Source organism: Nicotiana attenuata, unplaced genomic scaffold (assembly GCF_001879085.1).
Source record: "Nicotiana attenuata strain UT unplaced genomic scaffold, NIATTr2, whole genome shotgun sequence".
Classification (NCBI taxonomy): Eukaryota; Viridiplantae; Streptophyta; class Magnoliopsida; order Solanales; family Solanaceae; genus Nicotiana; species Nicotiana attenuata.
This window is the reverse complement of record NW_017670702.1, coordinates 14296-24919: the sequence shown is the minus strand read 5'-3', so window position 1 is coordinate 24919 and position 10624 is coordinate 14296. Positions and strand designations below refer to the sequence as shown.

The window sequence follows — 10624 nt, the reverse complement described above, 5'->3', positions numbered from 1 at the left end:
TGGACATGTGAATATAAACAAATGACTAAAAGCTGACAGCAAATCCGTTGTAGTCTAGGTGGTTAGGATACTCGGCTCTCACCCGAGAGACCCGGGTTCAAGTCCCGGCAACGGAATTGTTTTTTCATTTTTCAATTTCAAAATGTTTTGCACCCATTTTACTTTACTTGATACGGGACCAAAGTGGAAGATTTGTGCCGGACCAAATAAAGCGCAATTATATAGGAGCTTTTCGCATGAGGCAAAAGGAAAATAACACTTAAGTGGAAATTGTTATGTATCAAACCATGCTAATGCTATTATGATTAAATGATAAATAGAGACAAATCATACTAACTTTGTGTAGATTAAATGATAGATAGAAACAAAAATAGAGAAAATACATAAGTTGCCCATCAAACTTGTTCGGAAAAATTATTTACACACCATAACTTTACGGGCGACCTATGTTCCCCCTATTTTTGTTTGGGGTGAATTTAATACCCCATTGGTAATACATAGTCAGTCCTGTGGTGGGATGTGTAGTACACATGCGCCATGTGTCAAAACTGCTTTATTTTTTTTCCACTTATTTTGTTATTTTTTTTGTACTCTTTTTTTCTATGTCATCTTCATCATCACCTACACCATCATGGAAGATCCAACACTTTCTACTTTAAAAAGTAGGGGGAAATTCCTCGTCGAAAAACTGAAGCCGGCAAATCCCAAACTTTTCAGCCAGTTAAAATCCCTCAAGCTTCGGCAAAATTTATGTCCAAACAGAAAAGCACTTTAAATTTGAATAAACTGTAACTTATCGATGGCTTCAAAGCGAGCTATTGATCCTTGGGCCATTCTATGCTCTTCCCTCTTTCAAAAGACCTTTTAGTGAAAAATATTTTACAAAAATCTCAAGCTCTTAATTTGACGCTAAGTAAACTAATCTGTGTCATCTGGAAATCAACTCAAATAAAGTGAAATACAAGAATCATGGTGCAAGCAAACATTTAAAAGTTAGCTAATGATTTCAACATCTGCACTATTACTCCTATAAGAAAAAGAAAACCACAACAATATTTTAAAGAGGTGAGATTACACTATTTATTCAATTTTTTTCAACGAAATATTACAAGAAATATATCAGAAACACAAGATTTATACTCGGGTAAAGAAAAGGTAGAAGAGAAAAGAAGAAAAAAAGTAGAGGAGATGGAGGCAGATACAATGGCGGAAAATGGAGATACAGTAGTATCTTGGATGGGAAAAGGGAAATGGCGACAGGAAGAAGAAAAGGTAGAGAGAGAAAACAAAAAGAGAAAAAAATAAGAAAAGAAGAAGTAAAAGAAAAGGGGATGCTGACAGTAAAAATATGTATCTATTTTTAATCCTTTCCCTCTTACACGCGAGTTGGGAGAGTAAAACTATTGTCTTTGTCACGTCACCATTTAGGGTGGTATTAAATTCACCTCAAACAAAAATAAGGAGGACGTAGGTCGCCCGCAAAGTTAAAGTACGTAAATAATTTTTTCGGACAAATTTAATGGGTAACTTATATATTTTCTCAACAAAAATACATAGTACTATCATTTAATTATGAAGAAGTAATAAATCTTACAAGAATAACACATGCTATACACTCTCTTTTTACGTGTAAATATTGGGTAATTTTTTTTTAGACAAGACAAATCATAGAGCCTTAAAAAAAAAGGACTGGCATAGATATTTTCTCACACGACACTGTCTTTCCTTGGCCTTTTTGGGAAGTTAGACTGGACGTGAAAGCAGCTTTAACTAGTCAGTGTTAGAGTTGAACAATAATGATTGGAGTACTATTCTTTTTTCAACATCAAAATATCTCATTTACTGAGTTTAATTTTGTATATTTATAGTGTAGTTTACATTGGTAAGGAAATAATAGTGCTTTCATTCACCATGAAATTTTAATTCCTCAAATTCATTGGTGTTATTAGCCTGTTAAAATTAGTTTGGCACTTTATTTTGTTAAAATGGTTAATAGAGAACGTAATGAACGAGTGTGGAGTATCTATTTTATTTAATCTACAGAATATTGTATCAGCTCTTAACAAGATTATAATAATACCAGTTTATTTGGGCAGTTCTAAACAAAAATACAAAACAGGTATACTAGAAAGGGTAAACTAGTAATGTAACAAAATTAATAATAAGTAGATTAAAATTATTATAACAAAGAAATTGAAACGAGAGGGGTAAGCTCAATAACGTGAGACTTATTTACCGTTTTAACCCCTAGTTCAAACTGTTACCCGGGCTTCTTTGTCAGGCTTCTAAAATCGTACTTTTTGTGAGAAACAGATTGTATTTGACTAATTAATTCGAAAAGTACTTTTCAACAATAATTGGCAACAATTAGTGTTTAGCCAAGCTTTTAAAGTAATTTCAAGTGTATTTCTCTCAAAATATATTTTTTTTTAAAGTGCTTTTGGGAAAAAATTACTTTTTTTTGCTTGTCAAAAATTACTTTTATTTCTACTCAAAAATACTTTTTCTTCTAAAAGCTTGACCAAAAACCTCAACTTTGGAAAAAAAAATTCTTATAAATTTTTCTAAAAAATTCACTTCAGGCATGTGCAATTCACCTAGTCAAATAAACCTGGTTGTGGCATTTTAAAGAGGTATTTTTTCTATTTCGAAAAAGTTCAAGGAAGTAATCGGACACACTGAGAAGATAAGGTGTATGACCAGAAATTCCGCCTTAGTTGAGGGAGGTAATTATGCCTTTTCCAAAGACTTTTGAAACTTGTATTTTAATTCTTTGACATGTCATAGCATTTATATGGTTAAATATTTGTATGGCTGTAAGACTTTTGAAACTTGTAATCTTAAACATGGCATGACATTTGTATAGCTACAAAAGCTTGTAATCCTAAACATGTCGTGACTCATGACATTTATATAGCTATAAAAGCATCTCATAAGAAAATGAGATATTTAAGCTAAATTATTTACAAATTTAAAAGAGATAATACATAATTACCCCCTAGAATTGTCTCACTATACCAATTTCACCCTTATGCTTTGTTGGGGTCTTATGACCCATGGACAATTTCGAAACAATGTTATTGCCCCTTTCTCAACCGGCCCAAGTTTCAACAAAGAAAGTGATTTGCACGCACGAATTCTTGTTTGACATAATTTAAAAAAGAGAACTATTATGATGCTACTAGGTAGTGATGGCCCGTGCAGTACACGCTCAATAATGTAGACGCTGAAACTTTTATATTTTATTAAATTTGTTAATTTGATATGATTTTACAGATAATAAAAATTAATGCATATAAGTGACCATCAATTCGGATATAGACGACATTGTACACTATAAGCTGGATATTATTTACATACATATCGGGGGGAAATATCCATTCTTGGATATTCTGTCATTGCAAGTTGACACATTCTTTACATTCATGAGAGCATTATTTACATAATACAAACTATGTTGCATTCACAAAGCTGTGATTAGTCTTCTTTGTCGTCCTTGACAAACGATAATGGCACCTGTAGAAGCAAAGAAGTAATGATCAAATGTCAACAACCTTATAGCATAAGGATACAAATTTAATAATAATAATGGCACATGTTTTTTAATAATAATGATGTATGTACTAGTTTTAGAGTACGCGTTTTACGCTTGTATTCTATATTCATGAGTATATTTTTTAAAAAAATATTATAAAATAATAATAAATATTTATCCTATTTAGTTAGTCTATTAAAAGAAAAATCTGGTTCTACTATATTATCTATACTAATGCTACTGATGATGTAGCTAAGACTTTAGCACTATTATAATACTTTAGCCTTATAAATAAATAATAATCCTGTTAACCAAAGTAAATAAAGCAAATACTATAAAAGGAACATTTGATTAAAGGGTACAAAGATTGTCTCTGGTGCACCCTATATCAATGAGAACGGTTTAATAAGCTAAGCATTTTCATCCTTTATGATTATGAAAAAGGAATGGATAGAGCGGAAGGCTCCAGGGTTTGTTTCTCTTGGTGTCAACATAGGAATGAGAGTAGTTTGAATGGATGCCTTTTTCCCTTGTTGAATCAGCCAAGTGAACTTTATGTATTTTCTTTTCTATGACTCACATAGACACGGTGACCCTACCCTATGAAGTGAAACAACAGAAAAGCAGTAATTAGACTCTTCGCCTAGTTTTGTGCTCATTAAAATAAACTTCAAAGGAGAATTCTTTTTATTGGCCATTGTTTTGTTTTCTAATGGTCAATTTCAGCCTTCTAAATTGGAACTTGCAGAAAAGCTGAGATACATTGGAACAATGATCCAAATAATATTTAATGTTTTGAATTAGCTGACTGCAAGAAGGAAGGGCCAAGCTATGGCCGCCCAATGGGATGCTTATTTGAAACCTTTGTCCGGTCAATGCGAGAAAGAGAGAAGTGATATAAACATAAGAATGGAAGGTTTGCTTGTCAGTTGTCGGGCCAATGAGGCTCTTCTAGCTTCACCTACACGGCAAGGGAAAGATCAAAGGCGAGGTGGGAAATGCCCTGCACGAACTATCTGATCAAGTTTTCTTTTTTCTATCACAGGCATGTCACGACCCCAATCCCGGTCGTGATGGCGCCCAACACTAATGCCAGGCAAGCCCGACCAATTTAAATACGCTCAACCCAAATACGCAATTCGTTAACAAGTAATACGATTAAAATAGCAAATATCAAGGTTCCAATCCGAAACTAAATAAAATAGTATGGAAAATAATAACGAATATCCCAACATTCCCCAATAGATCTGGAGTCACGAGTCTAGAGCCTCTAGATGTAACAGAGTAATATATCCATAGTAATAAAGAAGTCTAGGATATGGAAAGACATATGAAATAAAGGGGAGGAGTCGGGTCCTGCGGACGTCAGGCAGCTACCTCAACAACTCCTGAAAATAACTTCACGAAAAATAGCAAACAGCTCCACTAAGTCTCCGGAGCACCTGAATCTGCACACATGGTGCAGGGAGTAAAGTGAGTACTTCCAACTCAGTGAGTAATAAACATATATAATGGCTGAAAGTAAGAAATCCCGAAATATTACAATCAGCGATTCAGCACATAAAACGATGAAACAACCGCAAACAAAGACAATTAAGACCAACAGATATAAAATGCATGAATGCAATGCAATGCACATGACCGCTGCGGCGCGCAGCCCGATCCATTTGGGTACCCGCGCTCACTGTGGGGGTTCAGACTCCGGAGGGGCTCCTACAGCCCAAGCGCAATATCATCGTAACATTCGCTGCGGCGTGCAGCCCGATCCACACTCTGTCCAGATATATATGCATGCAAGCCACTCGGGCACAGTCAGATTATTCATTTTGCTCTCAATTATTAGGAATTATAGAGCTAAGTGTTTAAACCTTTATTTATTTATTAAACATTTCGAGGCAGTGTCTAATTCAGGACTGATATCATGAAATATGCTAAACATCATGGAAGCAGTGACAAGGATCCCTGAAGGATGCAAATGACAGGCACAAAGCCCCAAACACATTCATAAAATCCAAGTAGGATGATTACCAAACAATTTCTAGTCAAGAACACAGTACGAACATCAATCGGAACAGACTAGGTCAAAATCCCAAGTCACTATCGACCCCGCACTCGTCATAGAGTACGTGTCTCGCCTCAATATAGCGTCACAGTGTGATATACCGGGGTTTCAAACCCTCAGGTCATCATCTACATCTATTACTCACCTCAAGCCGGCCACAAGTCTAGCTCGCTATGCCTTTGCCTTTCGAATCAACCTCTTCGCACGCCGAATCTGATTAAAACCACAATGAATACATTACAATAGGCTAAAGAAACATAACCTAATCGAAAAGACTCGAAAAACACCAAAATTCACGAAGTTGGCAAAACTCGAGTCCCGTGCCTACTTCTCGAAAAATTACGAAATTTACATCACTGGATTCCTCGTCTCGCCACGAGTCTACACATACCAATTTTACTAAAATCGGAGTTCAAATGCCCTTTCAAAATCCATTTTTACATTACAGCTTTCCAAGCCCTAACTTGACCCGTTTTTGATGAATTTTCCACAATTTACACGTAATTTCTACCATGAACTCGAATAATTAGGCCAAGAGACTTACCTCCAATTGATTCCCAGTCAAAACCCTCGAAAATCCGCGCCCAAAGCTCTCCAAGTCGCTTAAAAATGATGGAAACTACCTCTTGTTCGCGGATGAAATATAATATTTTAAACCCTTCTGTCGACAGCGATTTTCGCTTATGCGGTCACGCTTCCGCTTATGCGAGACCGCTTCTGCGGCCAAAAATCCGCTTATGCGGTCTTCACTTAAAACCCGGACTTCGCTTATGCGACTCGAACTCCGCTTCTGCGGTTCCCTCAAAACCGCTTCTGCGGTACAATGTCCGCTTATGCGGACCCGCTGAAGCGACCAACTTCCGCTTATGCGAAACTACCCTAACCCACACCTGGCCGCTTCTGCGATCGCACCCGCTTCTGCGAAACCGCTTCTGCGGTCCATTTCCGCAGAAGCGGAAATACCAGATGACAGCAGCAACAGACCTGCAACACACCTCAAAACCTCTCGTTCAACCACCCGAATTCACCCCGAGGCCCCCGGGACCTCAACCAAAAATGCCAATACATCCTAAACCTCATTCAAACTTGTTCTCATCCTTAAAAACACATCAAACAACGCTAAAACCATCAAATCACATCGAATTCAAGCCTAAGGTTTCTTAAAAGACTTCCGAATTACGGCATTCGATCAGAAACCCGACCAAAACGCCTCCGAATTGACCTTGAAGTTATTGCACACATATCCAAAATCACCTAACGGAGCTACTGCAAACTATCAGAATTCCATTCCGACCCTCGGATCAAAATCTCACCTTATCCACCGGAATTCGCCAAAATGCCAACTTTTGCCAATTCAAGCCTAATTCCACATCCGGACCTCCAAATTCACTTTCGATCGCACTCCTCAGTCACAAATTCACCTCCCGAAGCTAAACCGAATCACCGAAATTCACATCGAGCCCTCTAACTAATAAGTCAACGTTCGCTTGACTTTTCCAACCCAAAACCTTCCTTAAGGGACTAAGTGTCTTATTTCCTATCCAAAACCAATTCATTCAACTCTAACTCACCCGTTGCTGATAAAAAACATGAAGAAGCAATAAATGGGGGAACGGGTTGTAATACATGAGACGACGGGTTGGGTCGTCACATCTCCCCCAACTTAAACAAATGCTCGTCCTCGAGCAGGCTCGAGAAGCATACCTGACGGTCTCAAATAGGTGAGGATATCTGCTCACGCATCTCCTGCTCAGTCTCCCAAGTAGCTTCCTCAACGGGCCGACCTCTCCACTGCACCTTTACCGACGCTATATCCTTTGATCTCAATTTTCGAACCTTGACGACCAAATAGCCACTGGCTCACATCGTAAGTCAAGTCATCATCCAACATGAACCGTTTGTGAAGTCTAACAACATGGGAACAGGTCCCAACTTACTTCCGTAGCAAGAAAACATGAAATACCGTTGAACTCCCGACAAGCGCGGTGGCAAAGCAAGCATGTAGGCACCTCCCCAACTCTCTAAGTATCTCAAAAGGGCCAAAGAACCGTGGACTCAACTTTCCTTTCTTTCCAATCTCATAACGCCCTTAATAGCGAAACCTTCAACAAGACCTTCTCGCCACCATGTAGGATACGTCTCGAACTTCCGGTCTCTCATAACTCTTCTGACGTGACTGAGCTGTACGAAGTCTCTCCTGGATCACTCTCACCTTCTCTAAGGCATCCTGAACCAGCTCTGTCCCCAATAGTCTAGCCTCGCTGGGCTCAAACCAACCAACCGGAGACCTACAACGTCTCCCATATTAAGGCCTTCATACGGTGCATCTGATGCTTGGACTGATAGCTATGTTGTAGCGAACTCTGCAAGTGGCAAGAACTCTGCCCAGAGAACCGTCAAATCATCACACAGGCACCGCAACATTGTCCTCCAATATCTGAATGGTACGCTCGGACTGCCCGTCCGTCTGGGGATGAAATGCTGTGCTCAGCTCTACTTGTGTACCCAATTCTTGCTGAAAAGTCTTCCAGAAATGGGAAGTAAACTGAGTGCCCCTATCCGAGATGATAGAAACTGGGACCCCATGCAACCTAACAATCTCCCGGATGAAAATCTCTGCCAACCGCTCCGAAGAATAGGTAGTACACACCGGAATGAAGTGCGCGAACTTGGTCAGCCGATCCACAATCACCCAAATCGAATCAAACTTCTTCGAGGTACGAGGGAGACCACTCACAAAATCCATAGTAATCCTCTCCCACTTCCACTCGGGAATATCTATCCGCTGAAGTACACCACCGGGTCTCTGATGCTCATATTTGACCTGCTGACAGTTGAGACACCGAGCTACATAACTCACTATATCTTTCTTTATTCTCCTCCACCAGTAGTGCTGCCTCAAATCCTGATACATCTTCGCGGCACCCGGATGAATGGAATACCGCGAGCTGTGGGCCTCCTCTAATATCAACTCCCGAAGCCCATCCACATTGGGCACGCAAATCCGGCCATGCATCCTCATCACGCCATCATCATCAATAGTCACATCTCTGGCGTCATCGTGCTGAACCCTGTCCTTAAGGACAAGCAAATGTGGATCATCATACTGGTGCTCTCTGATGCGGTCATACAAGGAAGACCGAGAAACTACACAAGCCAACACCCGACTAGGCTCCGAAATATCTAACCTCACCATCCGATTGGCCAAAGCCTGAACATCAACTGCAAAGGGCCTCTCCCCAACTGGAATGTACGCCAAGCTACCCATACTGACCGCCTTCCGGCTTAACGCATCGGCCACTACGTTGGCCTTCCCCGGATGATACAAAATGGTAATATCATAGTCCTTGAGTAACTCAAGCCACCTCCGCTGCCTCAAATTAAGATCCTTCTGTTTGAACAAATGCTGAAGGCTACGATGATCAGTATATACCTCACAAGATACGCCATATAAGTAGTGCCTCCAAATCTTAAACGCATGAACTATAGCAGCCAACTCCAAATCATGTACGGGGTAGTTCTGCTCATGAGGCTTCAATTGACGAGAAGCATATGCAATAACTCTACCTTCCTGCATCAACACACATCCGATCCCAACTCTCGAATCATCACAATACACAGTGTAAGAACCTGAGGCTGATGGCAAAACTAACACTGGAGCTGTGGTCAAAGCTGTCTTGAGCTTCTGAAAGCTCTCCTCGCACTCGTCTGACCATACAATGGTGCACTCTTTTGCGTCAACTTAGTTAAGGGCGAAGCAATAGAGGAAAAACCCTGGACGAACCGGCGATAATAATCTGCCAAACCAAGGAAACTTCGAATCTCCGTGGCTGAGGACGGTCTGGGCCAACTCTGCACCGCCTCTACCTTCTTTGGATCAACTTGAATACCATCACTGGACACCACGTGTCCCAGAAAAGCTACAGACCTAAGCCAAAACTCACATTTGGAGAACTTTGCATAAAGTTTCTCCTCCCTCAACCTCTATAACACCACTCTCAAGTGCTGAGCCTGCTCCTCCTGGCTACATGAGTACACCAGGATATCATCAATAAAAACGATAACAAATGAATCCAGATACGGCCGAAATACGTTGTTCATTAAGTGCATGAATGCGGCTGGGGCATTAGTCAGCCCAAAAGACATAACCAGGAACTCATAGTGCCCATATCTAGTTCTGAAGGCAGTCTTCATAATATCCGAATCCCTGATCTTCAGCTGGTGATAGCCTGAACGGAGATCAATCTTCGAGAATACCCTTTCCCCCTGGAGCTGGTCAAACAAATCATCAATACGAGGTAGTGGATACTTGTTCTTCACTGTCACCTTGTTCAACTGTCTGTAATCAATGCACATCCTCATTGTGCCATCTTTCTTCTTTACAAATAGAACCGGTGCACCCCACGGTGACACACTAGGACGAATAAACCCCTTATCTAGGAGTTCCTGAAGTTGATCCTTTAGTTCTTTTAACTCTGCTGGTGCCATGCGATACGGAGGAATAGAGATGGGCTTAGTGCCCGGCACCAGATCAATACCAAAATCAATGTCCCTGTCCGGTGGCATGCCCGACAGGTCTGCTGGAAACACATCAGGGAAGTCCCTCACGACGGGGACGGAGTCAAGACTAGGAGTCTCAGCTCCAATATCTCTCACGAAAGCCAAATAAGATAGACAACCTTTCCCAACCATCCGCTGGGCCTTTAGAAAAGAAATCACCCTGCTGGAAACATAATCAGTCGTACCACGCCACTCAATCCTCGGAATACCCGGAATAGCCAACGTAATTGTCTTAGCATGACAGTCCAGAATAGCATGGTACGGAGATAACCAATCCATACCCAGAATAACATCAAAATCAACCATGCTCAACAGCAGTAAGTCAACTCGGGTCTCCAGGCCCCCAATAGTCACTAAACAGGATCGGTATACATGATCTACAATGATAGTATCACCCACCGGGGTAGATACGTGCACAGGCAAAGCATGACAACCTCGGGTAGTACCCAGGTGATGAGCAAAATATG

The 10624-nt window shown here is 40.4% G+C and overlaps 1 non-coding gene across 1 annotated transcript; it reads left to right on the top strand.

Moving 5' to 3' along the window:
* The first annotated feature begins 43 nt into the window (after window positions 1-43).
* TRNAE-CUC lies at window positions 44-116 on the top strand. The gene has a single exon. It is a non-coding gene; the product is annotated as a tRNA-Glu (tRNA).
* The last annotated feature ends 10508 nt before the right edge of the window (window positions 117-10624 follow it).